Genomic DNA, 22,143 nt, shown 5'->3' with positions numbered 1-22,143 from the left:
TTTGGCTAGCTTTATTGGCAAGGAAAATTACTTTTTATCGCTAATAAATGTATTAGTGTTAAAAAGTTTCATCGCTAATAATTTTTCATTTAATAAACATCAAGTCGACGTCGCTTCCATCATCGACGATCGTGAAACCCTCCTCTCTCTCTCTCTCTCTTTACGAGCTCGCCCCCCCTTTCCTCCCACGAAACCCTCCTCTCCCCCCGCTCCCTCCAAGCTCTCCCCCCCTCTCCCTCTCCAACTCCAACTTCGCTTTTTGGGCTCCGTCATTGCTTCCACCGACCATCATGGACGACGCCTCTTCCCCCTCAAGAATGATCTGCCATCACCTTTTTTCTTTTGGTTGATCGAGCCACCAGCGAGCAACGTCTGGCCCATAGAACGGAGCCATTGGTGGGGGGGGGAGGGGGGAGGGGTCCGGTCGTGGGGAAGGGGGTCCGTGGGGTGTGAGGGAGCGATACCGTTGGGGGTAGCGGGCCATGGGGTTCACCGATCGGGGAGGAGGGAGGGGGTGGGTTGCTAGGTTCCGTTAGGTGACAATGGGGTGCAGGTGCAGGAGCCAGGGGTTGGGGGTTGGGGGGATGGCAGCGGGGGTTGGGGGGACGGCGACAGGTCGAAGGAGGTTTGGGTGCCATGGGATTGGGGGGACGGCGGTGCGGGGGGCTGTGGGGCCTGGTGGCCAGAGGGCGGAGGGGGTTGCGGGGGCCAGGGGCCGGAGGGCGGAGGGGTTTTCGTGGGTGGGCAGCAGGGGGGCCGATGGGCCAGAGGACAGATGGGGTGGCATGACAAGCAGGGCGAGGTTGTGGGTGGCACATCGGAGAGGGGTGGGTGTGGGTCGGCTGTCGATGGAGGAAGGTCGATCAGGGTGGGGAGGGAGGAAGGAAAGGGAGAGACAAGGGGAAAATAGAAAAAAAAAGTAAAAAAATAATAAAATATTAATTAAATATTTTATTATTTGATTAATAATAAAATATTTTTTTATTGTTATAATTTAATCCATATTTTTTACTTATTATAATTTATTACATATTTTTTATAATTTAATGCATATAAAATATTATGATTATGATTTAATGTTTTAACTAGGATTAATCGAATCCTTCAGTGAATTTTTAATGCATATGAATTGTTCGATCCGAGATCTGAATCGAGATCTAGTTCGAATCTGGATCACGATCCGCATTGGATTGAGGTCAGAATTCGGATCGAGATCCTGATCCGGGTTCGGATCCAAATCGAGATCTGAGTTGAGATCCGGCATCACAGGAGCGGAGGTCGCGGGGGCCGAGTCCAGACGGCATGGGGTGGGTGACGGCAGCAACGCCATGGGAGCGGAGGTCGCAGAGGTCGAGTTTAGATGGCACAGGGTGGGTGATAGCGACAGCGCCACGGGAGTGGGGGTCGCGAGGGTCGAGTCCGAGCGACGCAGGGTGGGTGACGGTGCCAACGTTGCGGGAGCGGGGGTCGAGTCTGGACGGCACGGGATGGGTGATGGTGATGGCGCTGCGGGGAGTGGATCAAACCGCGAGGGGTGAGTCAGGCCGTAGGGGATGATGCTTAGGGAAAAAGTGATTTTTAAGGAAAAAATATTTAAGATAAAATATATTTAGGGGAAAAATAATTGTTAGAAAAAAATGTTTAGAAAAAACTATTTAAAAAAAATATTTTTAAGTAAAAATATTTTAAAAAATAAAAATTTATTTATTATATATATAAATTAAAATAGGGATTGGGTCGGGATCGGGGGAGAGGGGGTTCATAGACCCGAACCCAATCGGGTTGGCTCTAGGTTGGGCCAAATGTCTACCTAAGCCCAATCCGATGGCCAAACAGATACTATTTTTTTTGCTAGAGCCCGATCTGAATGGTTTGGGGCCGAATCCAAAGCCAGACTCGATGGGCCTCTTGGCGGCCCGACCCACTTCCAACACTATCTGAGGGACTGCCTTTACGGTGCTGCTTGAATTTGGAAGATGAGGAAGAGGGAGTGGAGGATATTCGATGCGGATTGATTTCGTGTTATAATTTTATATTAATATTATTTTGTATGCTCAATTACTTATAGTTTATTTTATATTTATTGCATAAATTTTTTAGTATTACTGTTGAAATTTATAAATTTTTTATTTTTCCACTAGCACGATGCACATTGCTTTTGCTTATTACAATTTAATTATTTTGTATACTGTTTTATATACTTTTGCTTATTATAATTAAATATAAAAAATATTTTTATTTAAAAAAAAATTCTATTGAAATTTTTGATGAAAAAATTTCAATACAGAGTTACTCTTTTTTGATAAATTAGAAATCCATCTCTGAATGTATGTTCAGAGATGGTAGTTAAATTGTATTGAACCGTAGATTCTTATTCAAGAGTCATTCTTGATCGAGATCGACTCTTGAATGTCTCGTATTCAGATTTTTTAAAAAATAATAATCTTATTCTTGTTAATAGTTGATATTTTATTTCATTATGTGGTTATCAGCAGTTATCTATCCATTGTTCTTCGAGTATATGATGGATAGGGTGTGTAGGCACCATACTTACGTTGTATACTTGGAGAACCATGGAGAGAAGCTGTTGAAATTTTTATAATAATGAAATAAAATATCGACTAATAACAATAATAAGATTATTACTTTTCTGAAAGAGATAGGGTCACATCTGTTAGTAGTGATTTGAAATGGATAGGATTATATATTTTTGCTTCATTACTCTCCACACCTGTGTTCTTTTATATATGCTATTTTGTATAAAATGATCCATGACTAGATCCAGATCGAAATTTGATCCAAAATCTGGGTCGAAATTCGATCCGAAATCTGGGTCGAGATCCGGTTCGAACGAATACCACTGAAAATTTTTTTGTTGTTAATGGTTTTCATATTTATTGTTAGATGGATATCAACAAAGGTTGGATGAATACCAGAGGTATTTTTTTGTCTGAATATCAAAAAGATATTCGAGATTTTATTGAGTTTGCACAGCATAAGGCTAATAATACTAGTTGGATAAAGTGTCCATGCAAAAGATGTGTCAATATGGTATATCATCACATAACACTTGTTGAGGAGCATCTGCTATATTATGGTATAGACAAGAAGTATACTCACTAGATATGGCATAGGAAGGATGATCCAAATGAAGTTGTGCGTGACGATGACGATATTGAAGATGATAGTGATGCTGCAGAACTTGTCGAATATGGTGGTATAGAAAAATTATTAGATGATTTACATCAAGATATTTGCTCAAATGTATGCATGAGTACTAATGCATCTGAAGGTAATTCTGATCATAAACACAATCTTCAACTTAAGGTGGAAGAGACTTCTGAACAGTTTGTAAAGCTTATAAGAATGCACGAGAGCCACTCTATCCAGATTATGCAAAGTTCTCCAAGTTAGAGTTTTTGATAAAATTGCTTCATATTAAAATCGTGAACCAATGAATTCAGAAGTCATTTGATCAAAATTTAACATTGATCAAAGCATCTCTTTCCGATAGAGAGAGACTTCTGAAATCATGTTTTGAAGCAAAAATATACATGCAAAAATTAAAATTTGGCTATATTCCTATACATGCCTATAAAAATAATTGTATATTATTTTATCAGGATAACAATAGGCAACAGAATGTTCGAAATATGATGAGCCTAGGTACAAAACCGATAACAAGAAAAGAAAGAAGATACCTCAAAAGATTTTGAAGTATTTTTTATTGATTTTAAGACTTTAAAAGTTGTATATGTCCACAAAGACAGCTGAAGAAATGAGATGGCATCATAAGTAGCGATTTTCGGAGGAGAACATACTTAGCCATCCGACCGACTCTGTAGTATGGAAAGACTTCGATGCAAAGCATCCATACTTTGCGAGTGACCCGTGCTAATATCTGACTTAGTCTAGCTACAGATGGATTTAATTCTTTGACAATTTGAGTACTTTCTACAGCATGTGGCCTGTGATGCTAATTGTATATAATGTGTCACCTTGAAAGTGCATGAAAGAACTATTTATTTTTATGTCACTGTTAATTATGAATCTGAAAGCACCAGGTAATGAAATTGATATATATTTATGACTGTTAATTAATGATCTGAAGAGCTATAAAAAAATAGAGTACAAATATATGTTCTATAAGTTGAAGAAATTTTAAGTTACATGCTTCGATTTTATGGATCATAAATAATTTTTCTGTATATGAAAATTATCTGGGTGGAGTACCAAAGGATATCTGGTATATCCAATATGCAACAATGATGCATCCTCCTTACATTTAAAGCATGAATGAAAAATATGTTTCATAGGTCATCAGTAGTTTCTACCTCGTAATCACTCTTGGAGGATCCATTACAACCAATACTTTGATGGTAAGTCTGAACGACGTCCGCCACCTAAGGAGTTAAGTGGAGCAGAAATTTTAGAACAACTTGAAGTCATTGGAAACGTCCAATTTAAAAAAATATCGGATACTCGCAAGCAGAAGCGTACTGAAGTTAAGCTGAATTGGATGAAGTGAAGTATTTTTCTTGGACTACTATATTGAAAACAGCTACTACTTTGTCATAATTTGGATATAATGCATATTGAGAAGAATATTTATGACAATATCATCGGTATAGTATTGAACATCTCAGAAAAAATAAAAGATAGTACAAAAGCTCATCTTGATTTATAGAAAAATAGAATTCGATCGGAGTTGCACTTAGTTTATCGAGGTGATAGATTTTTTATGCCACCTGCATGTTATTCACTGTTTGGTAAGAAAAAAAAATTTCTATGGATGGTTCAAAATCATAAAATTTTTTGATGCTTACGCTTTAAACGTATCGTGGTATGTTGGCAATAATGATAGCAATATCTCTAGCATAAAAAATTATGACTCTCATATGATGATGCAATACTTGCTTCCTGTGGTTATGCATAGCTATTTGGATGGTGATATTCAAATTGCATTGATTGAGTTGGGAGTGTTCTTCAAAAAATTATGCTGTCAAAAATTGAAGATTAACTTACTTAAAAAGTTTGAGAAGGATATCATGCTCATTTTTTGTAAGTTAGAAAAAAAAATTTCACCATCATTTTTTGATGTTATGGTGCACCTAACTATTCATTTTCCAAAGAAAGCTCTTTTGATCAGACCAGTATATTATCGATGGATGTATCATATTGGAAGATAAAGAAATTATATGCACCTCATATCAGTTATTAGATGTAAATATATTTTTAAAATTTAATTTTATTTTTATTTACAGATTTTTATATATCCTAAAAAAGTATGTGTGTAATAAAGCACGAGCTGAAGGTCTATAGCGAAAGCATACATAACTACGAAGTGTGTCACATTTTGCTTGATGTATCTTGATGATATCAAAATAAGATTCGATAGTATATATCATAATGTAAATAGTAAATAGGATGATAATGAATCGATATTATCTATATTTAAACAAATGGTTCGATCCATTAATGGAAGGAGGTATGAATTTATAGACGTGAATGAGCTATCTAGGCATACTTCTACGTTCTAAATAATTGTAAAGAAATTAAAGATTTCATTTAGTAAGTACCATCTTAGCATACTGCTTAATATTCTAAGTAATTTTTTCATACCAATGTAAAATTAAAAATCATGATTTATTGCAATGAGCACAAAAGTATACGATGCAGAGAGAATAATATGGATGCTGATGATCGACATAGAAAAAATTGGCAAAATACTTTAGTGACCTTGTAAATTGCACTAGTAATACGTTATTTTTAATAATTATAGAAATAATTATTTGAATCAACATAATTTTTTATATTATGGTGTAGATGAAATATTAGTATTTCAATAAAGAAGAGGGTATGACTGATAAATTGTATAATTTAGCATGTGATCCCAATCGAAGGGTTAACCACTATGCATCCTGTATTATTGAAGGAATGAGATTTCACACAAAAGAGCTTGAGATGTAACGACAGATCCAGAATAGTGAGATTGCTACGATAGGATATGAAGGAGAAGAAGAGATTGAATATTATGATGTACCGATAGATATCATAGAATTGAAGTATGGGTCCAGTAATTTTGTATTCTTATCTCAGTATGAATGGTGGGGTATTAGCAATAAAAAGATCGATATTCATATTGATCCATATTTTATCAGTGTAAACTTTGCATGAATATGGTACCAAAATGAGCTATATATATTAGCAACTCAAGCGAAATAAGTAATATATTTGAAGGATCTAAAATATCAAGTAATTGGTATGTTGTACAAAGAATAACACCTAAAGACGTACATAACATACCAATCTGACTAGAGATGGATGAAAATTCAGATTTACATGAAAAGAAGGCATTTTAAGAGGAAGAACAAATATTAATCAAGCTTCTTATTGATGAAGAACCATTACAAAAATTTGTGTCTTTCACGACGTTTAAAAATTGAAATGTTGTGAAAACATAAACTATTTGGCGATGTTATGAAACATCGCTGATGAGATGGATTATGTATAATATTTAGATAAATATCATGGATTGTAATATCTTTGCGCGATGTTTGGGATTAAAACGTTGCATTTTGGTCTAATATTTTTTTTTTTGTTGTTGCCCGTTTGCCCCAGAATAAGTCCACATTTTGGTCTAATGTTTTTTTTCTATTGCCCGCTTGCCCTAGAATAAGCCCGCACGCCTCTCTTCTCCGTGCCCCAAAACAGACCTGCAGCGATCCCTATTCTCGTGCCCCAAAACAAACCCTCTCTTCCCCGTGCGCCTCTCCTCTCTTCCCAGTGCCCCAAAACACCGCCCCTTATCCTCGCGACGCATGCTGCCCCCTCCTCTCACGGACCGCCGTTCGCCGCCACCACCGTCGTTTGCCAACTCCACCGCCTCTCACCGTCGCAACGCATGCTGTGGTCGTTCGCCTCCTCTCACGAACCGCTGTTCGCCACCATTGCCGTTCGCAGCCTCTCAGGACCATCGTTCGCCTCCTCTTATGACCTCCATTCGTCTGCGTTCGTCACCGACCTTCGTGATCTGTTCGGACTTTCCATCTACCGGCCATCGCCATTTTTTCGAGGTCTTATCTTCTCCCATTGGCACTTCCGTCTTCCCTTAGTCGAGACAGAGCCTTCATTTTCTTCCTCCATCACCGTCATCATCGCCGGTCTTTCCATCTTCGCTCATGGTCTTACCATTTTCGCTCATGGCCAGTCTTCCTCCATCTTTATCTTCTGTGGCTCTTCTCATGAGAAGGCAAGATCTCCTTCCCTTTTCCTTCAAGCACCAAAGCCTCCTCCGACGATTCCTTCCTCCAACGGCCACCGAACCTCTCTCTCTCTTCTTCTCCTTCTCTCTCGATCTCCCTCTCTTTCTTTCTCCCCTCTCTCTCCCTCCCTCCCTCTCCTCCCCACTCTTCCCCCATCGTCTCCCTTCCCTCTTGTAGACGGCCGACTCCGAGTCCTTTTTTCTCTTCTTTGGCTGATGGCAAGGGTATCCCGGCTCTTTCTCTTGCTCCCCCATCTCCGATCGGGAGTCGGCCATACTCGAGACCCCTCCCTGTTGTGCCCTTGTTTTGCTCCCTTGCTACCGGTGTTCTGTGGGGAGTTAATTACCCGATCGGGGCCTTCTTTCTCCTCTTCCTGCTGCTCTCCCATCTCTGGCTGGGAGCCAGCCATACTCGAGACCCCCTCTAGCATCCTATGGGGAGTCACCGTTCTTCCTTGACGAAGTTCGATCTTCGAAAACAGGTGGCCCCATTCTCACCTACGGTAGGCACCCGTTCCTTCTCCGGTCGGATTTGATCCTCCCCTTTCTCTTTTCTTGTGGGGGGTTGTCGATCTTTAGAACCTAGTTGGCCCCTTCCCACCTCTGGTCTCCGGTCAGTCGTGGGTCATTCGCCAGAATTGCATCGGACTCCCTACTCTCCCTCCCCTCCTCCGATTGTCTGTTTGCCGGAATTTCATGGGGAACCCGTGCCAGGCCCTCCTCTCCCTCCCCTCCTTCAGTTGTGATTTCATGTCTATAATCTGTTTGTGATTTTATTTTTGGAATAAGAAATCTATTTTTGGATTTTTTTTTGTTTGATTTTTCTTTATTGTCTTAAATCATGAGTCTCAAGTGATTTCACGCTGACAATTCATTTGTAGTTTTGTTTTTATAATGAGAAATCTATTATTTGGAGATCGAGGATTTAGATATTTTTCTTACCTGTCCTTCAATGCATGTTTCTTTGCTTTTTCAAAATATTAGATGGGATTGAAAAGAATTGGGGATGAAGGGTTTGCTAACTTTTTGATCCTCAGATTCTCCTATCCTCTGTCTTCTTCGAACTCCATGAATGTTGGTAGCAAGCATTTCTCGTTCATTATATGGTAGCCCCACTTGCTCTAGTTTTGTAGCATGCCAGGATTTAAATTTTAATACCTATCTTCAGATTTTTGTTTTAAGATTTGTATGAAGAGGCTGTGACGACTTTGGATTAAATTTTGCTGATTCAATTATTTCAAATGGCAGCAATCTTGGACGGTTTGCTTCTATAGGCAATTGATTGCAGTCATTTTGATTTAGCTGCAGATTAAATAATGAATCTGAGCCTCCTCTTCGTCTTCCCTTCTTTGTTGTTCTAATTATTTAGTAATTGTGTATGCTGATTTTTTAATTTTGGATTAAATGTTTCACTTGAAGTTGTCATCCAGACTCTTCTTGATATTGATTCAAAAAGTTTCACTCATTTAATCACAGTTTTGGAGAGATATGGTTAAGTCATAGCTAAGTTATATCCTCATCATGATAAGCAAGTTCTGCTAATAGACGAAGTCAGTTCCTACTGGAAGAACAATACTCAGATGACTGCTATTGCTATTGACAGAATGATGAGTTACCGACTCATATCCAATTTGTCAATTGTGAGATGAATTTTTTCTCTTTCTAATGTCAACCAATTCCATATTTCAGATCATCCACGGGAGGTATGCTTTGCATCTTAGTACTTTTATAATCTGTTACGGTTTATTGGTAAGGTTTATGATGTTATTGCATTTTGTCATAGAACTTGGCCAGCACTATGCTGTTCTTAGTACTACTGCAAATTTGATAAGATGGATTTATCATTTTCTTTTCAGATTGACATGGTGAACCTTAGTTTAAAATAGTAAATCTAAATCTGCATAATCACATCACAATATTTACATAGCTTAGTTAAGAAAGATACAAGTGCACATTCTTTTTTCAAGGGAGCTATTGAATACATTTTTTTAACTTGTTTGAGCTTTGGTGCAGCGCATATCGGCAGATTTTTTTTTGAGATGTTTAATGGATATCTAAATCGAGGTAAGCCAATTGCAAACATGACATTTAGGATCTATGGTATGCTTAGCATAGATACAAGTGTGGGGGCAATGTCTTCTTTCAAGCAAGTTCATTACATGAAGATTCCTCTAAAACAAATGTTCCTCATTCAGGTAAATTGCACTAACCCATGGCCCTTCATAATAATCCTACTCAAAGGAAGGAACACCACAAATTGAGAAAAAGTGATGAAGAAATGCATTCTCCTAAGATGTTGGACCAATTTGTTATGATCAATACCTGTGCATGTCTAATGATTATCTGTACCAAATTATAGTACATTTGAGTGTTTTGGAATAGATGATATGTTCTTATGAATAGCCTCTATTTACATGAAGTAGATTATTAGCATAGCATTGTCAACAGTGGCTAACTTCGTTATAGGATGGTGGATGTTTAGTTTGGATTATGGTGGTTGGTGTGGTTTGGATTACGATGGTTATTTTGGTTTGATAATATCTTTTATGGTGGCTGATTTTAAAACTTAAATTATGGTTAGTTTGACAAATTCTTGATTAATGGATATAGATAGTTTGCTGCTTCTTGATTGATTGTAGTGTCGTTTAGATATTTTTTTTTACATATTTTCTTATCAATGCCTCCATCTATCTCCTTTTATTGTTTATTTTCAGGCATGGGAGAATAATTATAAAAAAAACCAAAGATTGTACATTCTTTCATTACTTTGAATATAAAAGTCGAAGGTCTAATGTTAGTATCTATTCTCGAGTCTTTTAAATAGAAGATTTCATTTAATATTTGATTACTCAAGTTTGATATGATATACTTCATTGATGATTATATATAGTCAATAAATCTGTTTATCTTTGCATTAACTTATTTTTTTTTACTATTTCATTTAGGTCATACTTTTTACATGAAGAAAATATCAAAATGATCGGAATGCTGGACAATTGAGAAAGTTTCAAGTTTGAACAATGAGAGATCCTTGTTTTTTTCTTTGTTGGGAGTTGGACCTTGTCTAGAAGGGAAGAGTTCCTCTTTTATGTCTAAGAAGAGACTCCAAAAGGAGTTGAAGCAGTCGCAAAAGCATAATCAAGAGATGAAGAATGAGATTGTAGATATTAAGATGCAGATAAAGCGTCAACAAAAGATTTTGGAAGCTTTATGTGTATCACAGAATATCTCTTTATCAGATTTATGACGTAAGTTATTTAAGTTTTTTTTTTTAATGTGTCTCTAAATCCTTTTTATAAGCATAATGGAATAATATATGTATTTTGTTACTGTAATATAAGAAAATTAATTGATTATGTTTTCTTTTTGACAGGGATCCCATGATTCAAGAACTTGTGAAGATGTGGTTTTGAGGACATACATGGCAGAGCAATCTTTTGCACTTTAGATTGTCGACTTATGAACTCATTTGTTTTGTGATAGATAGTTGGATAATGAGTTTGTTTGCTTTTGGTTAGAGGTGAATTATTTGCTTTTGGTAGACACATGGTCTCTTGGTGCTTTTAGTTGAAAATACATCTTTTTGGATGTCTGGAAATTTACTTTTTAGATTATAAACTTTGTGTATGGATTCATCTTGATTATGAATTGCATGTGAGTTTATACTTTAGTTGTTGAATGATTTGTTAACTGAAAATGGATGATCAATTGCATGTGAGTTTATACTTTAGTTGTTGAATGATTTGTTAATTGAAAATAGATGATTTACTTGGTATTTGAATATATACCATAAAATATGATATTTTATACATGTTATAATTGAACTATCAATGAAGCAAAATTTGCCATCGCAAAACACTCTTGTTGCAAAACATCCTTGTTTTGCAATGTTAGCGAAATCGTTCCACGACATTTGAGAAACATCGCCAAAGATCCTTGTTCATTTCACAATGTTGGCAAAATATCGCACAATCAATCATGTTTCGCAATGTTTGTCAGACGTCATGAAAGACATTTGTTCCACGACGTTAATGAAATGTTGCTTAATCAACCTATATTTTGTGACATTTGAGAAATGTCATGAAAGATTTTTGTTCCACGACGTTGGTGAAATATCGCTTAATCAAACTACGTTTCGTAACGTTTAGGCATATGTCGTATTTTTGACGTCCTTTCCGTGATGTTTTATGACAAACGTCGTGATTGATCATTAGCAACGTGGCTAGCGTAGACGATCTTGATGACGTTGTACCCAACATCGTAAAAAGACTTTAGTGACATTTTGGAGAACTTTTGACAATATTTTTAAACATCGTGGAAAATCTTTTTTCTTATAGTGAACTTGTAACAGCTCCTTTTAATAGGCTGATCTGCCGTCCAATGAAGTTGAAGCTGATTTTATATTTAATCTTGATGAGTCAGAGGATGACAATCCATTCATAAATAATGATGAGATAGAAAACGATACATTAGTTGATTATTGTGATTGGAGAAGGGCCTGCACATCGAGGAAGATACGAATATTGATGAGTAGATCTATATTCTTTATTGAATCTTCTCTTGTAATAATGATATACAATATAATTCTATTTATTATAATATAATTTATTTTTTACTATTATTATTCAATATTATATTCATTTATATGTCAAGAATTACAGGTATGGCACCATGAGACAAACGACGATGTTCATGTTCGCATCCTACCCCTGAGGTTGAGGCACCTTCATCCATTTCCACTGTCGCACCATCAGAGTCGCCAGAGGGTCCTGAACTGGCAGGTCATAGTGAGACAGGTCCGAGTGAGGTGGGTCCGACTGGTATTATTATATTTTTTATATAATAAAATTTAATTTTTTATTTGAATAACTGTCATATTAATGATTTATTTATTATTATTTCAGGCCAGTCTCCACCGATGGTGAGACGAGGGTGAGGTCTATCGAAGAACCTTACTTTAGAGCATTGGAGATGCGAGCACCCAAGACAGCATCTTCATATTGAGATACCATCCCACTATACCAGGCCCATTAGGGGATGGTGCGAGCCGTGGCAGACTGAGCTGGGCATCATATGCCGCAGCTATGCTCCCATGATACTTTTCGATTGGTGTTACATTGTACGGGCTTAGAGAGAGATTTTCTACATCCAATTATAGATAAAATAAATTATACTGTGAATATCTAATTAGTATGAAATTTTTCTAATATTTGTTATTGACAGGATGTATTTGATATTATTGATTTTGAGGAGGATTGTGTGCGGTGAGCTATGGATTCTCATTTATGTTTATGTTTCAAGGAGTATTACCACTGCATTCATCAGTATTGGCACCATATGATGCAGGACCATGGGGTGAAGACGGCATGGCAGCGCCCTATGACAGTATCATTATGGATGATTGGGCTCTCGTATGCCAGCATTACAAGGATCCGACGTATCAGGTTACATATCTAAATTTTTTTTTAGAGTTTAATGATTGAATCATTTATTCTTAAATTTAGTTTGTTACCTATTAATTTGACTGCTAACTGTATAGAGACGATGTGCCCAGAACATCATGAATCGGACAAGAGAGATCATGTCACATTGTAGGGGTTCGAGGTCGTTCACTCGTCATATGAAGCAGATGGTAAGTAATTTTTAATTAGCACATTTTAACTATCTAACTATTTATAAAAAAATTTAATTAATTATTTTTAAATTATAGAGAGATGTAGAAAGTGGTGAGCTTTCTGGTAGGATCAATATTTACCAGTAGACCCACCAGTGACGGTCAGGGGAGTGGATGACGGGGAGCCAGGAGCTTTTTGTAAGTTTTTTCAATTATATTTTCATTCGCAGTTTGATTTTCAGTACAAAATTAAAATATCTATAATTTTGATTTTCAGAATCGTATGATAGGCATTAGATCCAGCCTATCCCTGAGAGCTCGACCGCACCCACAGATGAAGAGATATGTGATCAGATGTTTGGTACGAGATCCTATTATATTAGGGGTCTAGGATATGGGATCAATGCTCTCTCATCCTCACGCTCATCTAAGGCTGACATCTATGCTACTTGCGATGCTTGGCTGGTGGAGGTGTAGAGGCAGGCTACTAAGGATTGACAGTGGGCTGAGCAGCGAGCTGATAAGTTGGTTGCACGCATCGATGAGTAGCAGTTGCTTCAAACCCAGATAATAGAGCAGATAGTGCAGATGGAGTAGATGATGTAGCTGATGAGATAGCAACAGCCAGTCTGAGCTCTTCCGAGTGCTCTCCTTCCCAGTCTGTTCTCCTTCTGTAGATGTCGATACTTGATGACTTGTTTATGTAGCTTTTTATTTTTATTTCAAATTTCTTGTAATTTTAATTTAATATAATAAAATAATAAAATTTATTTATGAGTTTATTGTGTGAATTTTTTTATTTTTATTTTATAGATTATAAATAAAAAATATTATAAATATAAATTAAAATATATATTCATAAATTATTTAAAAAAATATGTGTAAATTTTTAGCAACAGAATTATTCATGATGAAATATTGATCACCAAAAAATATATTAGTGACAAAAAATTGATCGTAAATATTTTTAATAAATTTAAAAATATTAAAATTTTATATTAAATTAATAGTGATGAAAATAATTTCATCACAAATAATTGATAATTTAGTAGCAACAAAAATTTATATCAAAAATTATCATATTTGCAACGAAATATTTACGTTGCTAATATTTTTTTAAATCTGAATTTCATAAAATTTTTTAATTAAATTAATAGAGACGAAAGTGCTTCATCGCATAATTTTTTGAAATTATTTTTATCAGCGATGTAATATTTTATCGTAAATTATTTTTTTATAATTAAAATTTTTTATCGTAAATAGTTTTTAAAAAAAAATTTAACGATGAAAATTTTTAATCGGTAATATCGATTATTGACGATGAAAATTTTTTTTCATCATAAAAAATTATCAAGAACGTCATTATTTGTGATTAAATATTAGCGATGATAATTTTATTATTAATAATTATTATTAATAAAAATTAATTATTAATGATAAATGTTGGTGCGAAAATCTGCCGGTGCCGGATGAGCTGGAGTCGGGGAAGCCGCGGTCGCCGCCGGGACCTGCAAAGGAAGTCTAAACCGGAGGTGGGGTTGCTCCGGCAAGACCCTCCGACGCTCAAGTCAGTTCTCTGCCTCAACAAGAATGGAGCACTCGAACGGAGAATTTAGCAGAGTTTTGAGATAAGAAATGAGCTTATAGAATAACGTATCTGGGTCCTCCCTTTTATAGGCGGAGGAAGTAACGCACTGATGGCAACATTTGTAACCGCCTCGTAGTGGGCTGCCCAGGGTCAGGCGGAATATGCGGCGGAGAGTAGTGGAGTGGACTCGTGGCCATTGCTGGGGCGCGCTACATGGAACCTGCCGCAGGAAGTGAGGCGGCGTTTGCTGTCGCGTTATGCCAGCGGACGGGAGAATCGTGTGATATCCGTCGCAGGAGGTGGAGCAGGATTGAGGCCGTTTGTCGTGGCCTGTCAGGCAGTAATGGAGCCGCGCGGGGTCTGCCGCAGTGAGTGGGGCAGAATTATGGCCGCTGATACAGCCTGTCAGAGGATAATGGGGTCGCGTGGGGTCTGCCGCAATGAGTGGAGCAGAATCATGGCCGTTGATACAGCTTGGGGATGCGGGTCCGTCGGTCGGAGCTTGGGACTGATGGCGAAGTCCGGTTCCCATAGGAGTCCGGATAGTGCTTGCTGCCGTCGAAGTCGTCGACGGAGTCCGGCTCCCGTAGGAGTCCGGACGAAGTCTGTCGTCATCTGTTGGAGTTGAGAACGGAGCCCGGCTCCCGTAGGAGTCCGGGCGGAGTCTTCCTGCAATCAAGGTTAGAGGCGAAGTCCGGCTCCCGTAGGAGTCCGGACAGTGCTTACTAGCGGTTGAAGTTGAGGATGGAGCTCGGCTCCCGTAGGAGTCCGGACGGAGTCTATCCACTGTTGATGTCGTCGGCGGAGTCCGGCTCCCGTAGGAGTTCGGATGAAGTCTGTCTTCATCTGTTGGAGTCGAGGACGAAGCCCGGCTCCCGTAGGAGTCCGGGTGGAGTCTTCCTGCAATCAAGGTTAAATGCAAGGTCCGGCTCCCGTAGGAGTCCGGACAGCGCTTACCAGCGGTTGAAGTTGAGGACGGAGCCCGACTCCCGTAGGAGTCTGGGCGGAGTCTACCTGCTGTCGGTGTTGTCGGCGAAGTCCGGCTCCCGTAGGAGTCCGGATGAAGTCTGTCTTCATCTGTTGGAGTCGAGGATGAAGCCCGGCTCCCGTAGGAGTCCGGGTGGAGTCTTCCTGCAATCAAGGTTAAATGCGAGGTCCGGCTCCCGTAGGAGTCCGGACAGCGCTTACCAGCGGTTGAAGTTGAGGACGGAGCCCGGCTCCCGTAGGGGTTCGGGCGGAGTCTACCTGCTGTTGGCGTTGTCGGCGGAGTCCGGCTCCCGTAGGAGTCCAGACGAAGGCTGCTTGCAGCTGTTGGAGTCGAGGATGAAGCCCGGCTCCCGTAGGAGTCCGGGCGGAGTTTTCCTGCAATCAAAGTTAAATGCGAGGTCCGGCTCCCGTAGGAGTCCGGACAGCGCTTACCAGCGGTTGAAGTTGAGGACGGAGCCCGGCTCCCGTAGGAGTCCGGGCGGAGTCTACCTGCTGTCGGCGTTGTCGGCGGAGTCCGACTCCCGTAGGAGTCCGGATGAAGTCTGTCTTCATCTGTTGGAGTCGAGGACGAAGCCCGGCTCCCGTAGGAGTCCGGGTGGAGTCTTCCTGCAATCAAGGTTAAATGCGAGGTCCAGCTCCCGTAGGAGTCCGGACAGTGCTTACCAGCGGTTGAAGTTGAGGACGGAGCTCGGCTCCCGTAGGGGTCCGGGCGGAGTCTACCTGCTGTTGGCGTTGTCGGCGGAGTCCGGCTCCCGTAGGAGTCCGGACAAAGGCTGCTTGCAGCTGTTGGAGTCGAGAACGAAGCCCGGCTCCCGTAGGAGCCCGGGCGGAGTTTTCCTGCTGTTGGCGTTGTCGGCGGAGTCTGGCTCCCGTAGGAGTCCGGACGAAGGCTGCTTGTAGCTGTTAGAGTTGAGGACGAAGCCCGGCTCCCGTAGGAGTCCGGGTGGAGTGGTCAAGCAGTCGATCCTGCGGAGGACTTCGACTGCGGGTATTTTTATACCCAACACCAGTCCCCCTACTTTCGAGTTTGAATTTCAAACGAAGGAAGTACAGAGAGAGAGATGAGCGCAGCCGAAACCGTCCCTTCGAATTCCATGCGCTGCCGCCTCCAGATATTTCGGCATTGAATTTGCGCGTGCCGGAGTCTTTTCGATTTTGAGTGGTACGAGGGGACGCTTCGAAATCTCCGCAGGTACACTAGCCTAGGTACGGTGCAATTATGGTCCTGCCAACCGCCAGCCGCTTTTAGCCGCCTGCCAGGGGGAGTGGGACACGTGTCGGATGCGGACCGGCCTGGGGGGATTCGCGACCATTATGGCGCCGGATCCCAGGGTCTATTTAAATCCGTCCTCCCCCCTTTAGGCGTCCTACTCCGTCCCTGAGCTCTCGCCCGCGCCTGTCTTTTCCTTTAGAGCTTTGTTTCAGCGAGCGTCCTTCCAGGCCGTAGGCGTCTCCTGCCTTCGTCTCCCAGGTCCCTCAGGGTGATATAGGTTAGTGCCAACCTTCTTCCCTTCATCTAGGGACCTCTTTATACTTCTTGCATCTCCTCGAGTCAGTTCGTGGTCTTTCGCTCCCCTTCTTGTCCGTCTTCTTAGGGTTCCTTAGACCCCCCTTTCAAAATTACTCAAAATGTCCTCCAATTCTTCCGCTCCCAGCAGTTCTGAGAGTTCTTCCGCCTCAAACCCCCAGGTTCCTGTCGCTGTAGACGAACCTGCATCTGAGGTCGGGCCCCGCTCGGCTTTCGCATCGGGCGCCATTCCGTGTTCCTCGACCTCGGAGGAACTCCTTCTGATAAGGGTTCAGTACGGAGTTCCTCCGGAGTACGATTTGGAACTGCCGGGCCCTTCTGATCGGACCAGCAATCCTCCACCCGGTCGCTTCTGTTTATACCAGGAAGCGTTCCGTGTCGGGCTCCGGCTCCCGCTTCCTTCTTTTGTTGCCGCCTTCTTCCGCTTTCTAGATATCTCCTTGGCTTCCGTGGCCCCGAACTCCTTTAGGTTCTTGATAGGATTTCTTTCCCTCTGCCACGTAGTCAAGGTTCAGCCATCTCTTTCCTTGTTTAGGCACTTCTACACCTTCAAACGCCACCCTTCGGCGAAGGACTGATGATACTTTTCCCCCCAGTTCGGCAAGAAGGGGTTGCTGAAAGGCGCCCCTTCTTCGATTCATAATTGGAAGGAGAAATTCCTCTTCGTTCACTGCCCGACCTTGAGTCTGGGCCTGCCCCCTTGGGGCTACCTGAGGGATTCTGTCCGCCGGGCTCCAAACCTGGGGGAGGACGACCTTCAGGCTGCCCAGAAGCTTCTAGCCTACCCCGCTCCTTCGCTTCCTAATCTCCTGAGGGAGCAGCTTCTCTTCAACGTCGGCCTGAGTCCCCAGGATCCAGCGAGTATTCATCTTTTCTTTTTCTGTCTTTCTTTGCTTCTTCTCTTTACCTTTTCTTCCTTCTCTCTCTTTTCTCCTTCTTTTTCCTTATCTTTTTTCTTTTTTCTTTTTTTTACTTCAGACTCTTGATGGATTGGTGTTGCTTCTTTTTTCCCCCTCTCTTTTTTTTTTTTTTTTTTTTTTTTTTTTTTAGGGATTGACGCCGAAGCAGCGCGGATGCTTGCCCGGGGCATGAGGGCCCAGAAGAGGAAGGGCGTGGCGACCTCTGGATCAGCGAAGAGGGCCAGGGTGGAAGAGACGAACTTGGCTGCGCCCGTCCAGGCGGCCCCTACCATCGACATCCCTTCGGATGTCGAGCTAGCGGCCCCTCGGGCTTCCTCGAGGAGTCCGCCGATTGGGATCCCCGCCCCGGAGGTTCGCCCTATGGAGGTACCCGCCGTGGGGAGAAGGAGAAAAATGGTGGCTCGCAGGGCGAGTAGCCACCGATCTGCTGCAGACGAGTCCGTCTGCTCCGAGGAGGGGGCGGATAACCTCTTCAATGACAGGGGCCTTGTCAGGCGGCTGATTGACGGCTGCATCCTGCCAGACGTCGTGGAGAGGGTCGGCCACGGCGACCCTGAGCAGCGGGCTTGGGACACTTTGGGATCTTTCCTCGAGGTAGGCGAATCTTTATTTATACGGCTACTTGGCCTTTGTTCTCATTCCCCAGTCGCCCTCGCAGATTGGGCATCAGATCGTCGCCTATGTCGAGGAGGCGAGCCACGCGAGGAGGGATGTCCTCCAGGCGGAGGAACGCTGCCGGGCTGAGGTTGCCCGCCTCCAAGCCAAGACTGCAGAAGTTGCTGCCCTCCGGGAGGAAGTTGCCGCCCTCCAGGAGGCCCTGGAGAGGGAGAAGCAGACCCGGGAGGAGGAGAGGCAGGCTCTGGAGGAATCAGTGAGGAAGGCGGAGGCCGAGGTCGCCCACGTGGTCGAGCAAACTCCGACCTTGGTCTCGGAGGCCAGGGCCCTTGCGGTGGAAGAATTCAAGGCCTCCGCGGAGATGAGGGACTTAAATGTCCAGTTCGGCCAGGAAGCATTTACCAAGGGGTTCGAGCTCTGCCAAGAGAAGGTGTAGAACAAATTCCCCGAGCTCGACCTCAGCTTCCTGGAGGAGTCTGAAGATGAGGCCGGTCCTTCGTCGGCCGCCACCGCTGTCGCAGCCCCCGCGCCGAGTTCTCCACCTCCCGTCCCTGAGGTCTGAAACCTCGGATTTTTGTACTTTTTCTTTGTTGCAACTTTTCTTTTTCATATATCTTCTTCAAAAATTATTCAATAAAGTAGAACTTCTTGTTGCGGGCGATTTTTCCTTCCTCCTCCCTTCTTCTCCCTGCTTTTCTTCCTGCGATGAATGTTCTTTGATGCCTTTACCTTCCGATGTCAGAGTCACGTAGAAGTACTCCCTCTGCCCTTGGGGGTTCCACTGAAATCGGAGGTCCAGCGGTTGAAAAAGGAGGTCCTTCACCTGACGAAGAAGTTAAAGAAGACGGAAATCGAGCTCCGCAAGTTGAAAGAAGGTTACTCCGAAGCCGCCGCTGAGGCCGCTCACTTTCGGAATCTCCACATGAAGGGGATCATGGATTACAGTCGGAGGAAGGCTAACTTCACAAAGGAGCTCGAGGAATGCAGAAAGAGCTCCAGCGACCGGACTTGGGCCCAGGCCGCCAAGATCAGCGCCCTTAAGGTGGAACTGTTAGCTGCGAAGAGGAAGATCGGGCAGCTGGAGGAAAATTCATCCCGACTCTTGGCCCGGGTTGATGATGAGCAGAAGTGGTCGCAGAAGGTCTCCGACCTTCAAAAGCAGCTTCAGGACGCCGAGGTGAGCCACGACGTGCAGCGGGCTAGCTGGCGCAGACAGGTGGAAGAGTATAAGGGGAGATTCCGGATGGCGGCCGACGAAGTTGTCCGTTTTCAGAGGCAGCTGGTTAGCAGGGCACCGCTTATTTCCGCCCAGGATTCTGAAGAGCTCCAAGCCCTTAGGGGCACCGTTGAGGGGATTTCTGTCTCCCTCGGAGAGAAGACAGCCGAGCTGCAACAAGTGAAGATCCAGCTGGCGCTCAAGCAGCGGGCCGTTGCGGACGCAGAGGCGGAGTCTGAAGTTTTGAGGAAGAGGCGTCGGGAGGCGGAAGCTGAGAGCCGGCAACTTCGTCGAGCGCTCGAGGACGTGCTGCAGAAGAAGGAAGAGCTAGAACAAGAAGTAGAGAATCTGAGGCAGTCCTGGTCGAGGGACGGAGTAGACAACTCTAGGTCGGAGGGAGCAGGACCTTCTTAGGGCTTGTTTTTGCTTTTCTATTTTTGTTGTTTTTCTTTTTTTGTGTAGTCACTTCCTTTTTGTCGTTCTGTCCTTCTTTCCCTGACTTTGTAGTGTGTATATCAGAGATGGAATGAAAAGGACGTTTTGTGTTACCTCGTCCGCGCATTGCATTAATATTGCTGTCTGTCGAACTTTTATGGTTGTTTGGTTTGTCTGATGTAGATGTCGAAAAGAAAGAAGGGAGGGACTTTTTCCTTTCATCCAGCCTTGATAGACGGCCGGACTTCGCCACCATTAACCCTTGCTGCAGAAGTCATGGGTGGAGCCCGGCTCCCGTAGGAGTCCGGGTGAAGCCCTCCGGCGTCGTGGTCTGAACCCGGCTCCCGTAGGAGTCCGGGTGAAGTCTTCCTTGGTGTCGAGGTCGGAACCCGGCTCCCGTAAGAGTCCGAGTGAAGCTTTCCTTGGTGTTGTGGATGGAACCCGGCTCCCGTAGGAGTCCGGGTGAAGTCTTCCTCGGTGTCGTGGTCTGAAGCCGGCTCCCGTAGGAGTCCGGGTGAAGTTTTTCTTGGTATCGAGGTCGGAATCCGGCTCCCGTAGGAGTCCGGGTGAAGCTTTCCTTGGTGTTGTGGATGGAACCCGGCTCCCGTAGGAGTCCGGCCCTTCCCTTTAAGCCAGTGCGGGGTTTTCCTTCAGTTCTCGGCTTGGCCGTGGGGGCGCGTTAGAGCGTGGTAAGGCCTCTCCCCCCATCCGGTCTTAAAAGAACCGGGCCTTCGACTTTGCTCACGTCAGGACGAGGTTCTCCTCCTGTTCCTGACATGGCTGTGGGGGCACATTAGGGCGTTGCAAGGCCTCTCTCTCCATCCGATCTAAAAGAATCGGGCCTTTGACTTTGTTCATGTCAGGACGAGGTTCTCCTCCTGTTCCTGACATGGCTGTGGGGGTATATTAGGGCGTTGTAAGGCCTCTCCCCCCATCCGATCTAAAAGAACCGGGCCTTTGACTTTGCTCATGTCAGGACGAGGTTCTCCTCCTGTTCCTGACATGGCTGTGGGGGCACATTAGGGCGTTGTAAGGCCTCTCCCCCCATCCGGTCTAAAAGAACCGGACCTTTGACTTTGCTCATGTCAGGACGAGGTTCTCCTCCTGTTCCTGACATGACTGTGGGGGCACATTAGGGCGTCGTAAGGCCTCTCCCCCCATCCGATCTAAAAGAACCGGGCCTTTGACTTTGATCTTGTCAGGACGAGGTTCTCCTCCTGTTCCTGACATAACTTCGTTTTCGAAGGGGTCATATCCAATCATACTAAATCCACGCCAGGTGGGAAGAGTACGTTAAACAGAAAGAAACGTAGATTCAAAGTGTAAGTGATACATTTACAGGTGTTCCGAGCCTCACGGTCGTGGGTAGCCCGCTCATCTTTAAGGCCCTCCGGCGATCGAGTCGATAGTCCCTATGGGAGGCCGGTCCCCGGGTTGCTCCTCCCTTCTTAGTGGTTCAGGCTGTGGAAGGGTTCTTGGCCGGTCTCCTCTATCCTCTGGCCTGCGACGGATGAATCTGTCGAGTCGGCCTCGCCGAATGAGCTCTTCGATTTCGTCCTGGAGCTGGATGCATTCCTCTGTGCCGTGGCCGTGGTCGCGGTGGTAGAGGCAAAATTTGTTGGGGTTGCGCTTCCCAGAATGTGTGCGCATCCTCTCCGGCCTAGGGAGCTGCTCCCTGACCTCCATTAATACTTGGGCCTTCGAGGCATTGAGGGGGGCGTAGTTGCGGAATCTTTCCGATGGGGAACCCCGTCGAACCCCGCGTTTCGGACTTCTTTGCCTGCGTGCCCCCGGTGGAGTATGGGCGCGCTTATGCCCGGGTGGGGATCGAGAGCGCAGCCGGGCTTCTTTTGGCTTTTTCTCAATGGCGGGTTTACTCGAGTCTCCCGCCTGCCGCTCCCTCGCCGTCTCCTCATCCTTCATCCTGAAGACTTCTTCCGCTCGGGCGTATGCCTCAACCCGAGCCAGCAAATCGG

The 22,143-nt window shown here is 43.5% G+C and overlaps 1 long non-coding RNA gene across 3 annotated transcripts; it reads left to right on the top strand.

The window, feature by feature from the left end:
* Positions 1-6,665: 6,665 nt before the first annotated feature.
* LOC105055440 (uncharacterized) lies at positions 6,666-13,582 on the top strand. 3 transcript variants are annotated; one of them, XR_003802377.2, is made up of 8 exons: positions 6,666-10,512; positions 10,638-12,071; positions 12,169-12,383; positions 12,488-12,528; positions 12,611-12,708; positions 12,804-12,896; positions 12,975-13,076; positions 13,156-13,582. It is a non-coding gene; the product is annotated as an uncharacterized lncRNA (long non-coding RNA). The 3 variants fall into 3 exon arrangements; XR_012138705.1 differs by having other exon boundaries at positions 12,488-12,708; XR_012138704.1 differs by having other exon boundaries at positions 12,169-12,708.
* Positions 13,583-22,143: the final 8,561 nt, after the last annotated feature.

The sequence above is a fragment of the Elaeis guineensis genome, chromosome 2 (assembly GCF_000442705.2).
Source record: "Elaeis guineensis isolate ETL-2024a chromosome 2, EG11, whole genome shotgun sequence".
Taxonomy (NCBI): domain Eukaryota; kingdom Viridiplantae; phylum Streptophyta; class Magnoliopsida; order Arecales; family Arecaceae; genus Elaeis; species Elaeis guineensis.
Note: the sequence above shows the minus strand (reverse complement) of the source record. Positions and strands in the feature narration are given on the sequence as shown.